A 21,750-nucleotide genomic window follows, 5' to 3' on the forward strand; every position below is an offset into this window, starting at 1 on the left:
ATACTGTTACCCTATGCGGCTTTGAGGGTCTCCTGAATTTGTCGGGCAAATTAGCTAGGAGACCCCTAGATTGTGCAAGAGGCAGATAAGCAGGATCTCCACCTATGTTTATGGGGATTTCCCCCTCAGTAGAACTCTTAAATGAACCAGGCCTTAATTAATGAAATGGTTTTTATTAAGAAAAAGACAGGTTGCTTACCTGTAACTGTAGATCTTCGAGTGGTCATCTGTGCATTCACACTCATGGGATAGTGCGCCTGCGCCGATCCCCGAATCGGTATATGCAAAAGCCCGGGATTTTTTCGCGCCAGGCGCCAGCAGGCATGCGCAAGCGACCCACTGCGCATGCCCACCGGCGCCCGCGCGGCAATCCCGCCAGTTCCTCCCTGACCGCTGAAAGCCCCCTTCTGGAGAGAGAGAGACCGTCAGCAGTGGGGAAGGAGGGCGGGTAGTGTGAATGCACAGATGACCACTCGAAGATCTACAGTTACAGGTAAGCAACCTGTCTATCTTCTTCGTGGTCTCTGTGCTTCACACTCATGGGAGATTAGCAAGCAAAGCATACCTGGAGGCGGGAAGACGGTCAGCCTGAAGACACAGCCTGTAGCACCGCAGCTCCCAACCGAGTCCTCTGCTGAGCATGCACGTCCAGCGCGTAATGCTTCATGAAGGCATGCGGAGAAGACCAGGTAGCCGCCTTGCAGACATCGGAGAGGGACACGCCTTTCAGGAATGCCACCGACGTAGCCATCGCCCTAGTGGAGTGTCCACGCACAGGTCCAGGTAAAGGCTTTTTAGCCAACAGATAACAAAGTTTGATCGTCTCAGTAAGCCACTTGGAAAGTCTCTGAGACGAAATCTTGGACCCTAACTTAGGGGCAGAGTAGGAGACAAAAAGCTGGTTATCTTTACGAAAACCCTTTGAACGGTTTAAATAAAACAGGAGGGCACGCTTAACGTCCAGTGCATGTAGCCTCCGTTCCTCGTCCGAGGAAGGGCTAGGGTAAAACGTGGGTAACCAAACCTCTAAGTTAAGGTGAAACTGGGAAACCACTTTCGGGAGAAAGGTAATGTCCGGGGCCAAAGAAACTCCGGCCTCCCTAAAGGCAAGGTATGGGTAGTCACACCGCATCGCTGTGAGCTCCCCCGCACGGCGTGCTGAAGTGATGGCCACTAAAAACGCAGTCTTCCATGACAAAAGCTGCAGGGAGCATGTAGCCATGGGTTCAAAGGGACGGCGAGTTAGCTTGTCCAAAACTAAAGTCAGGTCCCACAACTGTGGAGGGGATCTCGAGGGGGGATGAAGCCGGAAGAGCCCCTTTAAAAACCTCTTGGAATGTGGGTGCGCAAAAACAGAGTGACCCTCAACCGAGACATGGAAGGCAGAAATAGCTGCCAAATAAACCTTGACGGAGGAGAAAACTAACCCCTCATCGATCAAGGACAAAAGAAACTCAAAAATTTTTGGGAGCCCAACCGAGTTGGTTGGCACAGGAGAGCCAGCCACGAAGTCACTGAACTTCTTCCACTTCCTCTCGTAAGAGGCACGGGTGGAAGGTTTCCTGCTACTCTGGAGCACATGTTGAACTCTGGTGGAAAAGTCTAGTGATCGATGAACCACGCTGTCAGCTTCAGGTGTGGCACGTTGTGATGGAGTACGTGTCCGCCCTGGGCCGACAACAGGTCCGGTTCCGCCGGAAACTGGTAAAAGACCCCCTCCGACTGCTGGAGCAGAATCGGGAACCAGCTCTGACGGGGCCACCACGGGGTCACCAGAATGCATCGTGGCCTCTCCTGCACTAACTTGTGGACCACTCTCGTCAACAGGGGTAAGGGTGGGAACATGTACAGGAACCAGCCCTCCCACCGGAAAAGGAGTCCGTCCCCCAGGGAAGCTGGGTCCGCACCCCCTCTGGCACAAAACAATGGGCACTTCTTGTTCCGCGCTGTGGCGAAGACGTCTAACTGCGGGTAGCCCCAAAGTTGGAACACCGGTTCCAGGAACTTCCACTGCAGTTCCCATTCGTGTGGGGACGCTGCGCCCCTGCTGAGCGAGTCTGCCCGTACATTGAGGACCCCAGGCAGATGCGTAGCCTTCACAAAAATGCCCCACTGGAGGCACTCCCTCCAGAGATCTAATGCCAGTGAGCACAGCCTGTGAGACACTGTCCCTCCCTGCCTGTTTATATAACACATGGCAGTGGTGTTGTCCGTCAGTAATGCCACTATCTTCCCCGCTAACAAAGGGCGGAAGGAACGAAGAGCAAAGTGGACCGCCAGCAGTTCCAGGTAGTTTATGTGGTACCGGTTGAGTTTCAGTGGCCACTTGCCCCCCACACATAAGTTCTCCAGATGAGCTCCCCACCCCCACATGGAAGCATCGGTGGCGATAGTCACGGAAGGGGTTGGCAGATGAAAGGGAGCCCCTTGGCAGATGTTGCCCTCCGACCCCCACCATTGCAGGGATTGAAGAGCCTCGGATGGGATGGTAAACCTCTTCCGAGGTGAGTCTCTGAGAGGGCGAAAATGGCGCAAGAACCATAGTTGTAAGCCCCTCATGTGCAGTCTTGCAAAACGCAGCACGCTCGTCGTCGCAGCCATCAGTCCCAGCATCCGCTGGATCTGCTGTGCTGTGCCCCACTGTCGTCTTTGGAGAAGCTGTACTAGGGTCATGATGTCCTTTGCTCTCTGAGCGGGAAGAAAAGCTCTGTGCTGATCTGTGTCCAACAGAGCCCCTATGAATTGAACTGTCTTTGACGGGGTGAGATGAGACTTCTCCACGTTGACCTGCAACCCCAGGGTGCCGAGAAGGCGCAGAGTGATGGCGATATGAGATGTTAGACTCTCCCTCGACCTTGCCACGAGAAGCCAGTCGTCGATGTACGGAAAAACAACGACTCCCTGAAGACGAAGGTGAGCAGCCACCACACTCATCAGCTTCGTGAACACCCGAGGAGCAGTAGACAGTCCAAACGGCAGGGCCCTGAATTGGAAGTGACGAGCACCCACTGCAAACCGCAGGAAACGCCTGAACGCAGGATGGATGCTGACATGAAAGTAAGCATCCCTGAGGTCCAGGGTCGCCATCCAATCCCCTTGGTTGATGAGGGGCAGGATTGTTTGCAGTGTAGCCATTCTGAATTTCTGATATAGAATGAATTTGTTCAGACCCCGCAAGTCCATGATAGGCCGTAGGCCCCCGTCCCTCTTGGGGACCAGAAAGTAGCGGGAGTAGAAGCCTCCCAACCTGGCCTCCGGTGGAACAACTTCTATGGCTTGTTTCTGTAGGAGGTTGCTCACCTCCGCCAGCAGAGGTGGGGAAGGGGGAGTGGTAACTACCACGGACTGGTTTGGGGTCTGGATAAACTCTATCTTGTAGCCCTCTCGTATAATGGACAGAGCCCACCTGTCTGTGGAGATTAACTCCCAGGCAGGCAGGAAAGGGCGTAGGCGAATGGAATGGTCGACAGTGGGGGCGATGACGCGTGCTTGCGGGAAGTCAAACCCCCTGCTTCTGTGGCCGAGCCCCCTTAGATTTATTAGAAGGCTGGCCCCCATAACGGTTTCTACCGTTGCCGGAGTAGGGCGGTCGTTCAGGTTGCTGCGAGCGAGGACGCCACTGCTCAGGGGAGAACTTCTGATAGGGCTTCTTGGTCCAGGGTTTGGACCATTGTTTCGACTTCGGAGACTTAGAGGAAGGCTGGACCCCCAAGTTCCTGGATGTCTTGACGCTCTTATCAAACTCTTGCAGCGCCGCGTCGGTCGTAGTGCTGAAGAGCCCCTCACCCTCGAAGGGTAAGTCCTCGATAAAGGTCTTGGTGTCTTGGTGCAGTGCCGTTGACCTGAGCCAGGAGTGTCGCCTGATGCAAACTGCCGATGTGATGGCTTTGGCTGAAGCTTCCACCATATGTTTCGCTGCAGCCAGCTGCTGTCTGGCTACAGCGAGACCTTCCCTTTGTAATTTCATTGCCGCCGTCTTCTTGTCCTCACTTAGTGAAGAGAGGAAGGGGGAAAGCTGTTCCCACACAGCATACTGGTACCTGGCCATGCAGGCTGCATAGTTGGATACCTTGATGCCAAGTGCCCCCGCTGAATAGACCTTGCGGCCCATCCCATCGATCTTCCTGCCCTCCTTGTCCGGTGGGGAGGAGTGCACCTTCCTTGCCTTCGAGGAGGAGGAGACGACCACGGAATTCGGACGTGGGTGGGTGAATAGAAACTCAGCACCTGCTTCCTGAACCCTGTACATGTGGTCCAGGCGTTTAGAGGAGACAGGTGTGGAGGAAGGCTTGTTCCACGATTCTTTGATGGCCTGCAGAATCACCTTGGTGACCGGAAGGGCCACCGCAGTGGACGTGTTCCTCTGCATTATGTCGAACACGTTGTCGTCCACTACGGGTTCCGGTTGGATCACAGGCAGTTTAAGGGTGGAAGCGATGCGCCTCACAAGGTCGCCATAGGATTTCAGGTCTTCCGACGGCGAGATCGGGAGATCCTCCGCCGTGTTGGAACCAGGCGAAGGCTCCAGATCAGGGATCTCACTGTCCGACTCCGATGACGAGGAGTCACGCTGGGCGGAACGCTCGGAGAGCCTCGGTGTCGACTCTCGCGGTTGGAGTTGCACCGACGAAAGTCTCGGGGGAGCTTCGACCGGGACTAGCTGTCGATCCGGGGGGACCGACACCGACGCCGACGCCTTCCGGGAGTGATGCGAGACCCTCGACGTCGCAGAAAACACCGAAGCTTGTTCCCAGTCTTGGTAGTCCTCCGGGTACCACCGACAGGATTCGTATCGGGAGTAGGGAGGTTGCCACCGCCGTTGCTCCCATGGTGGTATCGGGAAGCGTTGCGGGGTGTAGGCTAGGTCCCGCCGGGGTCGGGGCTTGAAGGGCGGGTCTATGACCGGTGCCGAAGCGTCCACCCCCGACGTCGATCCGCTGCTCGACCGACGCCGCGAGCCTGAGGATGAAGACCGTTGGGTAAGGTCAATTTCCGGTTCCTGCTCCGACGCCGACAGGCGTTGTTGGGCTGCTGGGCTCCTGCGCGGGGAAACCCGAATCGATTTCGGCGGTTTTGCCGATGCCGATGCGCCCTCCGACGGAGAAGGAGTGCGGGGTCGCTTGTGCTTCTTCTTCGATTTCGCCTTTTTCGGATCTCGGGTCCCCGAGTCCTCTCGGCGTTTTTTAGCGGGCGTATCCACCGAACCCTCGTGGGGACGCTTCGTGGAGCCACGCTCTTCCGGCGATTCCAAGGTCAGAATCGGAGCAGCATCGGCCGATGCAAGCTCCTGTGCCGGGTTGTCGGTCGACTTCGGTGCCGAACCCTCCATCGGTCGATGGGGTCGAAGCGCCGATTCGGTAAGCGCTGCCGATAGCCGAGCCGCTCGGTTCTTCCTGGTCTGTTTCGAGAACCGAAGGCAATGCGGGCACGACTCGACTCTGTGCGCCTCCCCCAAACACAGTAGGCACAAGGAATGTCCGTCGGGGGGGGCAATCTTCCTCCCACAAGCCTGGCAGCGCTTAAAAAACCCCCAGCGACTTTCCATAAGCGGTCGCGCGGGAAAAGCTTTTTCCTTTTACTCAGAAACGTCTGAGAGAAAGGGAGGTCAAAAACGGAAGCGGACCACCCCAAAGGGCGATCCGCCGGACTAAAAGCAAAAACGCTTCTTCTTTTTTTTTTTTTTTTTTTCTAACACTAACTAACACTAATAACTGGCTAACTAACTATATACAAATCCAAAACGGGCTGAAAGAGAGAAAAAGATCGCTCTCACCGACCGGAGAATCAGAAAGGGAACCTCTCTAGCGCAGCGGTCAGAAAGGAACTGGCGGGATTGCCGCGCGGGCGCCGGTGGGCATGCGCAGTGGGTCGCTTGCGCATGCCTGCTGGCGCCTGGCGCGAAAAAATCCCGGGCTTTTGCATATACCGATTCGGGGATCGGCGCAGGCGCACTATCCCATGAGTGTGAAGCACAGAGACCACGAAGAAGATCTAAATAAAATCAAACTTATTAATTGAAGAGCAATCAAAACACACACACAGTTTCAGAAAATAAAGGTAGTGGCTTATAGAAACAACAAGGGAACTTATTTTACATGGGACTCTATTTACCTATTCCAGTACAGAGATTCAAGGAGAAAGATGAGCAAAATGAACCAGTGCTCAGAAAAGAATTACCCAACTTTGTGTTGGGAGTGTATGGATGTTCCAACACTCACACAAACACAGACATACATGCACAACCATACACAAACACACACAGTCACTCGGTCACAATGTTTTTCTGAGTCAGAGTGTGTATGGATATACCCTTTGAGCTATAACATGATTAGAATCATAGAGTTGGAAGGGACCTCCAGGGTCATCTAGTCCAACCCCCTGCACAATGCAGGAAACTCACAAACACTTCCCCCTAAATTCACAGGATCTTCATTGCTGTCAGATGGCCATCTAGCTTCTGTTTAAAAACCTCCAAGGAAGGAGAGCCCACCACCTCCCGAGGAAGCCTGTTCCACTAAGGAATCGCTCTGTCAGGAAGTTCTTCCTAATGTTGAGCCGAAAACTCTTTTGATTTAATTTCAACCCATTGGTTCTGGTCCTACCTTCTGGGACCACAGAAAACAATTCCACACCATCCTCTATATGACAGCCCTTCAAGTACTTGAAGATGGTGATCATATCACCTCTCAGTCGCCTCCTCTCCAGGCTATGATTGTTTCTACTTCAATACTGTGATGGTATGAATGAAACAATGTGTCTGAACCAGGGAAACTTCATAACTTTCCCATGGATTGCAAATGCAATGTACAGTGGTCACTGTATTTGGTGACCACTAACAGACATATTAAGACAACTATTACAAAGGGGTGTATGGGATTTAAGATGGAGCTCTTCTGCCAGGCTTTTAACTGATTCAGCAGGCATCCTTTGAAGTCATTGCTCTCCCAAGCACCCTACCATCAAGGTGCTCAAGTTGTGCTGAAAGCTTCCAGCCTACATCCTGATGTGTGATCTGTTGCCAATTGTATGGATTACTGTTCCCAGATCTGATATGATGTAGATTTGATGTTTAATTTCTGATGTGCTTAATTTTAATGTTTTAATGTGGTAAGCTGCCCTGAGACTGCTTGTGGGATAGGACAGAATATAAATTGAAAAATGAAATTAAAAATGAAATTAAAATTTAACATTGGATAAACCAGGTAAGGGAAAGTCAGGCAAGGTGGGGGAATAGATTAGTTATACTGTCTTTTCTGGAAATTAACTTTTGGCATTAGTGATTTAAAAGAGGGAACTATCAAAAACCAGACCTTAGCACCTTTAGGATCAGTTTTCCCAGACAAGCCTCTGGCCAATATTTGATGACACACATTCTATTTTGATCCTATTTGCAGACCAGGGAAAAGTCTAGAGTGAGTGACCCTGTGAGATATTAAGAAAGAAGATTGCCGGTCCTCACCTCTTCCAAGGTACCAGACTAGTCCTTCAAGGGAGAAGGGGTCCTGACATAACAATATATTGCATAAAGAGTTGTGTATGTGTTCCTTTATATATAACATTGGTACAGATGAAGATATTTCTCTTTAAAAATATATTGTTGCAGGTGCTACAAATCCAAAAGTTGGGCTCAACTCAGGCTGTCTACAGGCTCCATAAAATTATTTACTGGAGTATGTAAGGTTCTCTGCCCAGCAGGAATTGCATAGAAGCACAAACTATATTAGATTTCTGACTTGCATATCTGTGCTTGAAGAGGAGCCAGCACAATCATGTAACTTGTGGTTTCAATATGTGCAGGGCTCGTGTGGAGGTGCTGTTTCTTTCAACTGGCAACATACTACCATTCTATGCATAACTCACTAGAGACTCCAATCACTCCTGCTAGAAAACACATACAGCTTACTGACTATTTGAAAGGAGTCTCCTGATATACTTAGCGACAGGCTGAATATATCCCATTGTTTACATTATAAAGTAAAAGAAGAGTACTCCTAGTAAGCCTTAATATTTCCTTAAGGTATTTAACAAGATTTCAATTGCAATTACATGGATACTAATCCCCTCACTATACCAAATAGCATAGGGTTGGTTCCCATATGAATAGCCAAATCCATGCAACAGTGCCAGCTATGACTGTTGTGCAGGATTTGCCAATCTGGGAAAACCACCAGAGGTGCATAACAATATGACCGGGGAGGGGGGGGGGGGGACCTGAAGTGATCTACCTCAAAGGTTAATAGTTATCTCTGTGTATGCACTGACATTGCAAAATGCCAAGCACAGCATTTCAGGTACCATTTTGGGTTTCCATAGCAACCAAAATGTTATACTGATACTGCAGGAAAGAGGCAGCGGAAACAGCAAGGAGGTTTACTTTGAGGGCACTTTGATGGTGGAGCAGAAAACTCTAGGAGACAGCTGTTTGAGACTGTTTCTTTTTACCCACCTGCTGGAAGTAGATCTCTGCCAAGTTGCCCGAAATTGCTGGAGTCTTCCTCCCACAGTTCTGGTATCAGGACTGTTGGTTTTACTGCTTGGCATTCTTACTGATTCCAGCAGACTGCCTAGCAGATCTGGATAGGCAATTGGGCTGATAGTGCTGTCTTAACTTGTTTAGGGAATTTCTTCTGCAGTCTCCTCTGAACTTAGGAAGAGTGCTATTGGAAAGGTTAAATTCCATATGGCCGAGGACCTGCCTACCTAAGGGACCGCCTCTCCCCATATGTTCCCCAGAGAGCACTGAGATCTAGCTCTCAGAACCTTCTAACAGTCCCTGGGCCAAGAGAAGCTAGGTTGAAGGCTACTAGGGAGCAAGCCTTCTCTATAATGGCCCCGCTTTGGTGGAACCACCTTCCAGAGATGATACGAGCCCTGCGGGACCTGAATCAATTCCGCAGGGCTTGCAAAACATTTCTTTTCCAGCTTGCCTTTGAAACAGAACCTGATTAACTTGACATGCGGCCACCTAGCCATCTTGTGGATATTACGACTTCAGTATTTTAGCACCTATTTTATATATTTTATCTATTTTATATAATTTATTTGTCATTGATTGTACTGAGATTGTTTATATTGTTTTACTGAATCATGGGATTCCATGTCTGTGAGCCGCCCTGAGCCCGCCTTTGGCGGGGGAGGGCGGGGTATAAGAATAAAATTATTATTATTATTGTTATTCATAGCCTTTAGAGTATTTGTGATCTCATTTATAGATGAAAGTCACATCCTTTTTCTTGTCCTTTGTTTCTTTGAGGGTGTTGTCTAGGCTGTCTCCCAAAATGGCCATTTGAGAGTACATACATTGCCTAGGACATCAATCAGAGGTGGCTACGCACCACCACAATGGAGGCCATAGCCATTGCTGAGAATTTCATTGAATCCAGGCTGGCATCAGCCTATTAATGTAGGCTCGGGACTTCTTATTTAAGTCCAGGAACTCTCTCAGTGACTTTTGGAGTCACATAATGAAACCTCAGGCCATAAAATAATTTGCAGTCTCCACTCTGATAGGCAGAGCCACCCTTCATGCAGGGGAGGGGTATGGTCCTTTCTAGGGTTGTTTTGGTCTTTGAGGGAGGACTCACTGGGGCCAGGCCCAGCAGGAACCATCAGGCAAGTTGATACCACACAGCTTGCATGATTTACCTAGATCTGGCTGCTTGTTGATGTTCAACAGCAGCCATCCCCCAAAAGCAAATGTAGTGTAGTGATTTGAGTTTCATACTAGGACCTCAAATCCCCATTCTAACCTGGAAATTCACTGGGTGACCTTGGGCCAGTAGGAACCATCAGGCAAGTTGATACCACACAGCTTGCATGATTTACCTAGATCTGGCTGCTTGTTGATGTTCAACAGCAGCCATCCCCCAAAAGCAAATGTAGTGTAGTGATTTGAGTTTCATACTAGGACCTCAAATCCCCATTCTAACCTGGAAATTCACTGGGTGACCTTGGGCCAATTACACATTCTCACCCTAACCTACCTCACGGGGTTGTTGTGAGATTAAAATGGAGAAAATTATATAAGCTGCTTCAGGACCACATTGTGAAGAAAGGCAGGATATATGTGAAGTAAATAAATACAGGATGTAGATAAAAGGTAGATTAGTTGGTTATTGTGAAGAAAAAAGACAGCAGGGAAAGGTAGGGATATAGGAGTTGCTGAGATGAGGAAAAGAGTTAATAGTGTGGGGAGGGGATGCAGGACAAAGTGAGGTGCCCCCTGCAAGTCTTTGCAGGTTCCCCGCAATGTAAATGGGTCCAGCTTGGCTGGCACTGTACAACTGGGCTATAGTTTCCCTGGGGACAGGCTGCTAGGGAGCCAGAAGGAAGGAAGGAAAGCTGAAGATGGGGGCCAGGGGAAGATAAAGTAGGTTGGCTGGTGGGTGGAAAGGAGAGAAGGAAGCAGGAAAAGGGGAGAGGCTATGGGAGCTTTCAAGACAGAGAAAGAAGGAAAAGGGGAGAGGCTATGGGAGCTTTCAAGACAGTGAAGGAAGGGAAAATGACAAACCCTTTGCAAGGCCTTGCAGATCCTCTACTCATGTGTGTATTTAAATGGTTTGTAATGTTTTTAATGTTTGAAATGCTTTAATATTTTAATGTCTGCTGGCTTAGAGGGAGGAAAGGCAACAGAGAAATTTTTAAATAAATCAATCCTAACTAGAGTTATACTTTTGACTCTTATGTCAAAGAAAGAACTGTACACATACCTATCTACATTCCCCACAAACTGGTTTGACTGTCACAGTAATAGAATTAAAATTATTCAGACACCATGTCACTGACTGCACTCAAACACACCCTCTTCCCACCTGGAGGCAACCAACTCCAGATGAGAGAGATCTGTCTACCTGGAGAAAATGACTGCTTTGAAGGATGCACTCTATGGCATTATATTTGGCTGAGGCCTCTCCCCTCCTTAAATCTGCCCCCCTAAGATTCTAACCCAAAATCTCCAGAAATTTTCCAACCTGGATCTGGCAACCCTAGCCTGGCCCCAATGAGTTCTCTCTTAAACACCAAAATAGGCCTGGAAATGGTCTTGCCCTCTCCCACACTTTTTTACTCATAAAAACTGAAGCCTGGAATACTGTGGCTGCCTAGTTACAACCACTGAGGAAATCCATTTTTTAAAGCTAGAGGTACTCCTTTTATAATTTTCAGATTTTTTAAAAGCTGCCCAGTGGCTTTTTGATTGTTGTTTTTAGATTTCATTTTTTTCTGCAAACCTGTTCACAGCTCCAATCACTGGATTTCAATATCCACATATATCTCAACTTTGCTATTACAATATAAGATTTAGTTGTGAATATCTTAATGTGTAGAGAACTGGGATCACATACAACACAATATACAGAAGATTTACTACAAGCATCAACAAAATAATATATTTTCAGAAATCTTATTTATCAGCAAGTTTAAGGAAATGAAAGGTAAATAAAGAGAACACTATTTCTTAAAGGCCAGAAATCTTCAAAGCTCTCAGCCAACTATTAAGTTGCCTGCATTCAGTGCACGCACACCCAATGCATTTAGTGCATGCACACACCCTGTGGGAAATGTGGAGGTGTTCAGATGTACAGCTGATAAACAAGCTGTAATAGGCAGTACTTGTCAGCATATTGACACATATGTGCTGAGTAGACCTCAGTATAAAGCAGTGCTGTTCATTGTAAAGATCAATCTGGGTAGTTCCCAGATTTAAAACGTTAACACACAGCCAATCCAGAAACTTACACCTTGTTTGTGTAAAGTTCCATCAAGTTGCAGCTGACTTATGGCAACCCTGTAGGTTTTTCAAGGTAAGACATGAACAGAGGTGGTTTGTCATTGCACAGCAACCCAGATTTTTCCTTGGTGTCTCCCATCTAAATATTAACCAGGGCTGACCTTGTTTAGAGTTTTCTAAGATCTAATGAGATCAGGCTAGCCTAGGCCATCCAATGTTAGGGTGACTTACACCTTACTTTGTTTATTTAGAACATGTTATATTGATCTTCTACAAGTCAAAGCAATAAAGTACAATGTAAAATTATTTAAAACATCAATAAAACACCCAATTCAAAATCCAAGAACCAAAAAATGCAGAAATCTTTGCCAGCCAAATGTCTACTGGAATGTCTTGAGTTACTTTTAAAAGCTTAAAGTGATGTGGCTTTATGAATCTCTTTTCTGGAAGGAGGCTTCAGAGCCTAGGTGACTTCTATAAAAGCCTTGCTTCTCACTACCATCCTGATCTGCTACAGCAGCATATGCCTATAATCTATCACTCCACTCAGCAGAGTCTGAAGCCTTTCTCCAACCCCAGGACTCCTGCTCCAGCTCAACTGGCTCTTCCCTCAAGAGAAAACAGCATAAATTCTTATAGTTATCTTGTGATTAATCAGTTAAGAAATCAAAGTGTTTTTCCTTTGCTTGTTTTCAGCCAGCAGATTTCATGTTCTTTATGATTAGATGAAATGCACAAAATCTGGGATTGGGTCTTCTCAAAAAAGCATCCATGGGAGGGTAGACTGGGGCTACACCATTGGATAGAGAGGAGTTAAATTCTCCCTGTCAACTTATTATTTCCCCAAGAGAAACTGGTGCCCTGTCTTGCTTTAAGCCCTGGCACAGAAAAGAGAGATATATAAAGAAACAGGTTTAACCCGCCCCCCACTGTACTAACAGCAAATTTCAGAGAACTGAAGGTGTCAAGAGGGGCTTTCATGGATCTCCTGCATCTTGTCTCAATAAGGTAGAAGTAGCTACAACATGTAAACCCTCAGCCCTGACTTGGACGGCCCAGGCTAGCCCAATCTTGTCAGATCCCAGAAGCTAAGCAGGATCAGCCCTAGTTAATATTTGGATAAGAACATAAGAGAAGACATGTTGGATCAGGCCCATGGCCCATCCAGTCCAACACTCTGTGTCACACAGTGGCCAAAACAACCCCCAAGTGCCATCTAGAGATCCACCAGTGGGGCTAGAAGCCCTTCCACTGTGCACCTCCCAAGCACCAGAATACAGAGCATCACTGCCCCAGACAAAGAATTCAAATGATAAACTGTGGCTAATAGCCACTGATGGACCTCTGCTCCATATGCTTATCCACTCCCCTCTTGAAGCTGTCTATGCTTCCACCAAGGAAGTCCAGGGTTGGGAGAAAGAAACAGACAGTGGCTACCTCCTCTGCATGTCTGTTATCCAGAAAGTCACCATAAATCAACTTTGACTGGATGGGAAAGAAAGAAAGAAAGAAAGAAAGAAAGAAAGAAAGAAAGAAAGAAAGAAAGAAAGAAAGAAAGAAAGAAAGAAAGAAAGAAAGAAAGAAAGAAAGAAAGAAAGAAAGAAAGAAAGAAAGAAAGAAAGAAAGAAAGAAAGAAAGAAAGAAAGAAAGAAAGAAAGAAAGAAAGAAAGAAAGAAAGAAAGAAAGAAAGACTCAATTCTTTCAGAAGTCTTTGTGCGTCTTGCCAATCTGCAGAAGAAGATCTGCTCTAATACCTTAATCCCTATAGCCGCAAATATATTCAGAGATTACCAAAATACATAATGGACTCTGTGAACCTTTTCATACAAAAACCATGCGAAGTACAACATTATGGTATGAGCATATCACAGAAATAGGGATTACAAAAAGAAATGGAAAAAATGGCAAAACATCATATATTGCACATAATAAAATATTTTAAGTAAATCTGATAAAGCTTGAACAACTATTAAAAATCTAATAGAAAAACGTTCCATAATATCTAACATCACAAAAATATTTCGTCATCAGGGTGGAGTGAAAGCTGACAAAATCTATAAAGCATGTCCCAACCCTGAGCTTCTCAGTTACACCTGTACTGCCTCTGGGCTGAGCATTAGGTAAAGTATATTTTATATATATCTTTCTAATGTCTTTTTAAACATCTTATGTGAATGTACTATTTTAGAACGAATTGCATTAAGGTGTATATAAAGTATTGTTATTTCTCCCATCACAATTGCTTTAGAAATAAGTGGTTTTCTTTTACAAGAAAATAATGAAACTTCATAAACATTGGGAAGTTTATATATAAGATCAATTAGGATCTTATATATGTTGGAAAGTTGATATACATTGGGAAGTTATATATATATATATATATATATATATATATATATATATATATATATATATATATATATATATATATATATATATGATAAATTAGTCTGTAATTATTTTGTGTTGGCCGAATTAAAAACATCCTTTGTAAAATAAACGATTTAACTATAATTGTCATATATATCACTCCTACTATTTCCCAAGTGCTTGTAGCACTTTTTTTTGTCAGCTCTCAAATTCGATGTACTTCCCTCCCACAAACCTCAAAAATGTTTTCTTTGGGTTTTCTTTTTCCAGCTTTTCTTCAAAAGTATTTTTAAGATACAAAAATATGGCTAATTTGAGTGGTGATGAACTTTTAAAACTTTTTACTCAGTATGCTTTAAAAGAGGGTAGTACGCATCTACTCTCCATGACAGGACTTAACAACTTGCTTCAGACTCACTTCTCAAAAGTTATGGTAAGTCTTTCCAATATTATATCAAATTATATTTATTTATGTAAATAAAAATATATATTTATTTATACATTTATTTATTTATAAGCTGTCTTTCTCCTGAATGGGGGCCCATAATGGATTACTTCATTCAACAGTCCTATTTTTTATCCTCCCAATAACCCTATGAGGCTGAGAGCCAAGGTCACCCAGCAAGCTTCCATGGCAGAGTGGGGATTTGTATATTGTTATTGCTGGTCAATTGACCATAATAAATTGGAATTGGAATGGGATATTTCCCAGATCATAGTCCAATGCCAGGTGGGAATGTGGGAGAAGCCCCATTCCCAACAGTCATGACCTAGTGCGATGTCCCTGATGTGATGACATCATGTGGAAGTGATGTCGCATGTAGCGACATCGCCCATGCCCCCACTCCCAGAAAGTTCTCTCTCAACCCCTGCTGGCAACCCTATGTGGCAACCATTTTGTGGTGTCAGAATTCCAAAGGTGACCACAGGCTTTAAAAAGCTGGGGTTCCCTGGTGTAAATAGCTCCTAATCCTGAAAGTGTCTTCAAGTATCTAATTTTTCCATTTTCCCTCACCTTTTATACTGTTAATTAACTTTTCAAGATTTTCCTCTGGAATACCAGTATCTGATTATATAAACTGGGCAGTCTCTAAATGTATTTAAAGAGGATTAAAAAAAAAAAAACCTTATGCAAATACAGTCAGGGAAACTGAATTGCAATAACATAACATTAAGAAAACAGATATCTAATTTAGCAGGAGAAAAATACATTTTTGAAAGTTTGTAAAGGAATGGAAGGAAGAGTGACACTGAACGAATACATGAGAGATTCTCATTCCCAACAAATACAACTATGGGAAAATGCCACAATGATAACAGTTAACTAGAAGTGTGGGGGAAAAGGAGTCTGATCCAGTTTGTTTGCCATTTTAAAAAAATGACTCAGAATATTTCATATCTGAATTAAACAAATTGTTATTATGAACCCAGTCTGATCTTCAGGGCAAGGATCTGCCTATGGCTAAGGAGAAAACCCAGGCCCCTTGTCAGTTACCCCCCACCCCATCTAGTACAGTAGATTGCAATGATTAAAGTACTGGTATGTTGGAGACCTGGATTCAAATCCTTGTTCAGCAAGGAAGCTCATTGGTGACCTTCGTCAAGCATGCTCTTGGCCTACTTTACTGGGTTGTTGTGTGAGGGAAAGGAAACCATATATGCTGCTCTGAGGTCCCTGGATGAAGGGAGGACAAAAATCTACTGGATAGATTATGCAAGTAAAATGATTTCTTCTGTTCCCTGCAGGGCATGTGGGTTCTAGCCAGTACAACTGACCTATTCTGAGCGGGAGGGAGAACGAAGTCACAGCCTCTTTGCCTCTCTGACTAACCCTCCAGCCTCTTTTTACTTACTTCCACAGATGCATGTATAGCCTTTTCCTTGCTGGTTTAGCATACATGCAGCCCCAAGATAAAGGAATTGCTAATGTGAACAAGGCAGAATCCCAAAGTTAGGGAGACATCACAATAACTTGCACAATGCACAAACACTGTGAACAAAAATGTCAAACAGGACAATCCTGTTTGGCAGGAAATGGGCTATTTGTTTGGGATGGGCAACATTTCTGATATAAAATATCTGCAAAGACCTGCTCAGCTCCTTCCACCTGCCTTCCTGACACCTGGAAAATCAAGCTAGACAAAAAGACACCTCAATAACTGCCTGGTTAGAAGGCTACTGTCTGCTACCAAATATTGGGATTTTTTTCACATTAAGAGTATTTATTATATTCCTGAATGGGACTTATTTTGGGTTAGATCTGACTAGAGAAACAGATGGGTTTAGGACAATGTAATCCAGGGCCATCTTACTGAACTTGCCAAACAAAGCTGTAATGATTTTTGCAAAGATTCCAATGACAGAGAAATATCCAAAAAGCTCCAGAGGGTTCAACAAATATATGGACTAGTAGGGGGAACAGGCAATCACTGAGAATCTAAAACAGAGTAAACACAGGTGTACCAAATTGGCACTAGCAATTTTTGCTTAACTTCTGTTGACAACAGAGTAGGGATTCTAGGGCCTTCCTCAACATGTAATCCAATCATTTCTGTTTATTGTTATAAAAAGGCATATTTATTACAAGCATGGAGTAAATCTTTTAAAAGTAAACGTAGTGCTATTTTCAGTCTTTTTTGTAATTTATGCAACTGTAAATATTTTCTTAATATAATTGTGTGGAACTGTTTACAAGCTAATTTTTAAATAGTCTGCATAAGTTTATTATTTTGTTTTCATTAAACTGGAACAACAGGAATTAACTGTAAGAGGGGGAAAACCACAGCTTAAAGTGTAAAATAACCCTCAGTATTTAGCATCAATGATAACAAGTGGCCAGAGTTCTTGAATCAGTTACAAAACCTTAGGAGTCTTCCACACGGGGGCATGTTTGTATGGTGTCTGTGTTGCTGCTGCAGCTGCCAATGCAACACGGTCACAGCAGCACTTACACATGGCAAATGGCAGTGCCTATTCCCTACATGACTTTTTTACTTTTAAAAAGTCAGCACAAATATTTATACATCATAGCAATAGGTGTCAAGTTTTCTGAATTCCCAGCATTTTTACAGTAAACCTCTGCCATTGTGAAGATACACCTTTCCCATATCTCCATAAAATAGCTGAAGACTTACTTTTTAAAAATGAATGCTGAAAATCCAGAAAACCTGATAAACAGTTTGTTACAACAGTGTTCAAATGCCATTTTTTAAAAGCCCCTCGATGATGGGGAGAGGAATTTACCTTGTTGCTATATGGAAGATGCAGAGGGGATGCTGTCCTTTGGTGTTGCACCAACACTGACATCACTTCCAGTTTGAACTCAGAAGTGACATCATTGCATCAAGACAATGCTCTAGGATTCACCTGAATTCTGAACTTCCCTACCCAGAAGGCAACTACCAAAGGCACCCATACTGGAAATTTAAGAAATGGCTTTAATGAATACTGACTCATTTGTTATGAGGGTTGGATCTGACAATGTCACTTTGTTGAGCCAGGCCATGCGTGCCATAAAACATAATGCTAGGTACCAGAGACACAAATTTGATAAAGGACAGCAACTGGTCAGCCCCAAGTTGATGTGTATTCACTGCAAGGCTGCATGGGCACTGCCTCGAGGGGGCCAAACTCCTTCCCCAGCCCACTCTTGCCACCAATGCTATGAGCCTGGGCCACAGGTTAAAAATGCAAAGCAGCTGGGTGTTGCAAGCCACCATGAAAGGGGACTGGGAAAACAAACTAACCTCCTGCCTGTGGAAGTGGGGGAAAGGCAGCAGCCCAGGTCTGAGGCCACGTGCATGGCAGGACCCAGACCAAGTAGAGCCCAATAAGCTAGAAACGCCTGTGCAGCTGTGGCCACCTCTGGCCACGGCTGCCAGGCGATCCATGGCGAGGCAATGCTGGGGGGGGGGGGGTTCAAGCCAGAGATTGTCAGCAATCCACACTGCTCCCATGCAGCAGCAGGTGCTGCAGGCTGAAGGCCACTGGATCATCTCACAGGGACGCAGGCACCATGGGCACAGGGCCACACATGCAGCAGAGGCCCCAGGCCACCCAGCAACCAGTATAACTAGAAATCACTAGCACCCCCCAAAAACTGGGAGCCACCTAGGCTGAAGGCTACTGGGTGATTCATGAGGAAGGGATGCCTGGCCACTGAGTTTCATGCTCAGTGGCAGGACTAGGCCCTGATATGTGGAAAACCACCTCCATGGTCCAAAGCAGAGCCGTCACATGGAGAGGGGTGTGTGATTGTGGCAGTGGTGATGGCCACCAGCAGAGGGTTGTCTTCATCCTCCATGTGCAAGTGCTAATTCTCTCAGCCAGCTGGGACAGCATACCCAGAGCTGCAGGTCGAGCAGAGAAGAAGGGGAAAAGGGATTGGATTTATACCCCACCCTTCACTCAGAATCTCAAACCAATTTCTCACTAGCATTGCTCCACCCTCAGGCTTCTGTTTTCCCCTGATGCAAGTGATCAATTTTCCACCAGCTGCTCCATGGGTGCATTTTGAGGCGTGGCTCCATTCAGTTCCCCTCACAATTTCTTAGTCCTTAAAAGACAGCATCACAAAGCCACAAAGGAAATGGGAAGGAGCTGTGCCTCAAAATGCGCCCACAGAGCAACTGGTGTGAAATCAATCGCTTGCACTGGGGAAAACAGAAGCCTGATGAAGGAGCAACACAAGTGAGAAATTGGTGTTAGAATGGCTTACAATGTCCTTTCTCTTCCCCTCCCCACAACAGACACCCTGAGAAAGGTAGGTGGGGCTGAGAGAGCTCTGAGAGAACTGCTCTTCAGAGAACAGCTCTGAGAGAACTGTGACTGACCCAAAGTCACCCAGCTGCATGTGGAGGAGGGGGGAATCAAGCCCAGTTCTCCAGATTAGAGTCCACCACTCTTAACCGCTATACCAAACTGGAAGAGAGGCATGCAATCTCATGTTGAAACCCTGAGCTGGCACAAATGTGGCTGTGATGGTCCCCAACTTACCAGTGGGGCTGCCACTGAAGCAAAGGGGTTCTGTTTGACTGCTGATGAGGTTGTTCTGCAATGCTGAGGCCACAATCAGTGTGGTTCTGCCCACTCCCCCAAGGTAGCCTCCTGTCCCCTCGCTTACACCAGTTGCTTGCAGGCCAGTTAAGAGCCCTGGATGGGCTAGTTCCAACCCCCAGTCCTTATGTTTGACACCTTTGAACTAGAAACCTGTCATGTTTTGTGGATAGAGAATGGGGAACTAAAATTCCTTTATTAACTCTGTTCTAATTTCCATCACTGAGGCCACAGGTAGAGTAAGTGGCATGGAGAGTCTGCTTTTCCAAACCTGCTCCTGCCCTTGTTCTCCAAACCAAACACATTCTGTAGGCTTTTAAAGGCAGTTAAAGAATGCTTTCTGTCCTCCCAACCCAGAAGGTGTACTCACTGTGGAGTCAGTGAAGAGCCCTGGATGGGCTGGTTCCAGACAATGGGTTGGATCCAGCCTGCTTTTTCATTCAACCTCACCAAATTCCCCTCTGTACTATAGCTCCCATTCCACATAACTTTTGACCATGTGGGTTCCAGAATCTTCACCATAGTTCTTCTTTGGTTAAAGGGGATCCTCTCCTCCCTTTTCCACAAGTGGGAAAGCTGGTTGGAACTGACCTAATGCTTCACATCACAAAACAATTGTTTGTCATGTATGTAGCCACACAAAATTACCATCTATTCCATGAACTTTGTCCCCAGAGATGCAAACGTAATTCTATATAAAAATGCAACTATAATCGATCAAGAACTATTTATATTTCAGTGGCATAATGCAACCTAAATATTTTTCCTTGGATGAATGTCTATTCTGAAAATGCATAATTTATTGTTTTCTATTCCTCTTCAGGGTTCATTCACTCTTGCTGATATAACCAAATATATGGAGGTTGATAAAGAAGGGAAAATCAGCTTTAATGTTTTTAAGGCACTGATAAGCAAGATAAATGGATTATCTGCTCTGAGTGGATTAACAAATCTGGTCTCTTAAAAATCCTACAAAGAGGAAGAACACAGAGGGGGGGGGGAACCTTGTGAGATCTGAACCAACAGTACTTATGAACATTAAATCTGCCTTTGCGTGAAAAAAAATCTGTTTTTTTCAAACTAAATTAAGTATTTGCAAAAATATAGATATTTAATAAAAATCTACTTTGGTTTAAAAGCATGTTTCTTTGATGATTCATAAAAACTTGATAGTGATTTCCCCCAGTAGCTTCAAAAGAGTGAGTCTAAAATGCTACAGAAGGTTTATCCTAGTGTGACAATTCCACCTACCACCTGTGGTTACAAGGAACACAATCATGGATCCTGAGAATCTTGTGGTTGGTTGAGAGTTTCTGTGGCTAAGTGTGTGATCTGTGAATCAGAAAATCCTTACTCCAAACCTAGCCTCAGACACAAACGCCCTGGGAATTTAAATCTTAAAAAACTTGCCTGAAAAAACTGAGAAACTGAGGATATGTCCTTCTGAATTTCTTGTATGAGTTAAGGCTCAGAGTCACTTCACTTAGAGAAGGAAACAGCAGAATGCAGCACAGGCTCCAGCAATGGTATGGAGCTATAAACTAGTGGAAGTCCCATTTTCTACCCTTCTTTGTTAATAAAGAAGTATTTTCTTTCTTATTTACTACAGGCTTCATTTGAAGCCCATAACACTCCCACAACACTCAGAAGCCCAGCACTGGAGAACACATACCATGTCTGGATTTAAGAATAGCTGCCCACAGCTCCAGCTTCCTAGACTGGGATCCCCAACCTTTTTGAGCCTGTGCATACCCCTGGAATTCTGACACAGGGTGGTGGGAGTAAATACAAAATGGCTGCCTAAGGAGGCAGAGCCCACCCACCCCACACAGAGGAAGCTCAAGTGCAGGGGACAACAAGAATTATGTTTTAAAAATACACAGGAGAAAAGGAGTGTGAGAGAATAAAATCAACACCATATTGGCAGCTGCTGCCAAGACAATGTTATTTTAATCGGCACATCCTGTCAGATCTTCAAAGGCCAGCAGAAGCCATGTGGGGCAGAAATCCCATTTTGCCCCACCCACTTTCTAAAAACATATGGTGTGCAGCAGGAAAGGTATCAGCAGGCACCATGGTGCCCAGGGGAACCACAATGGGGACCCCTTCCCTAGAAAAATTACTTCCTGCAAAAGAGCAATTATGCCACAGTACTAGACTGCTGAGGTTCAAGACTAAGTGAGAAGGAAACTTAGAAGTCTTGCATTATTGGGGTGCAGGAATTCCAAGAGTTTACTCTTCCTAAGATTTCACATTGGACTCCAGACTGTCATTTTTAAAGCTAAGTTACATAACATTGTTAAATGCCACATTTTAATGCTGTGTCAAATGGCATTTCTTTTGTCAGTCCTGAACTTAATGCCCATAAATTTCATTCACCAAGTTACAACCTTACTTGAGAGCAAATATTTCCTTCTAACCAATCATTCTACGGTGCTAATGATTTTTATAAAACTATATATACCTGTTCTAGCCATCTTTTTGAAAAAATAATAAAAGTATAAACTGTTTTAAACTTTTCCTTCTAATGAATGTGCTCCAGCCCCATGGTCATTTTTGTTTGCATTTCATGTACATATTCAATTTCAAAGATATCC

The 21,750-nt window shown here is 45.3% G+C and overlaps 1 protein-coding gene and 1 long non-coding RNA gene across 2 annotated transcripts in view; one reads left to right on the forward strand and one right to left on the reverse strand.

Moving 5' to 3' along the window:
• Positions 1-21,750, reverse strand: part of CTPS2 (CTP synthase 2) — a 95,991-nt gene that overhangs the window by 42,490 nt on the left and 31,751 nt on the right. The gene's annotated exons all lie outside the window — the stretch shown is intronic.
• LOC132568937 (uncharacterized) lies at positions 14,387-20,148 on the forward strand. The gene is made up of 2 exons (XR_009555229.1): positions 14,387-14,531; positions 19,977-20,148. It is a non-coding gene; the product is annotated as an uncharacterized LOC132568937 (long non-coding RNA).

Source organism: Heteronotia binoei, chromosome 3 (genome assembly GCF_032191835.1).
Source record: "Heteronotia binoei isolate CCM8104 ecotype False Entrance Well chromosome 3, APGP_CSIRO_Hbin_v1, whole genome shotgun sequence".
Taxonomy (NCBI): Eukaryota; Metazoa; Chordata; class Lepidosauria; order Squamata; family Gekkonidae; genus Heteronotia; species Heteronotia binoei.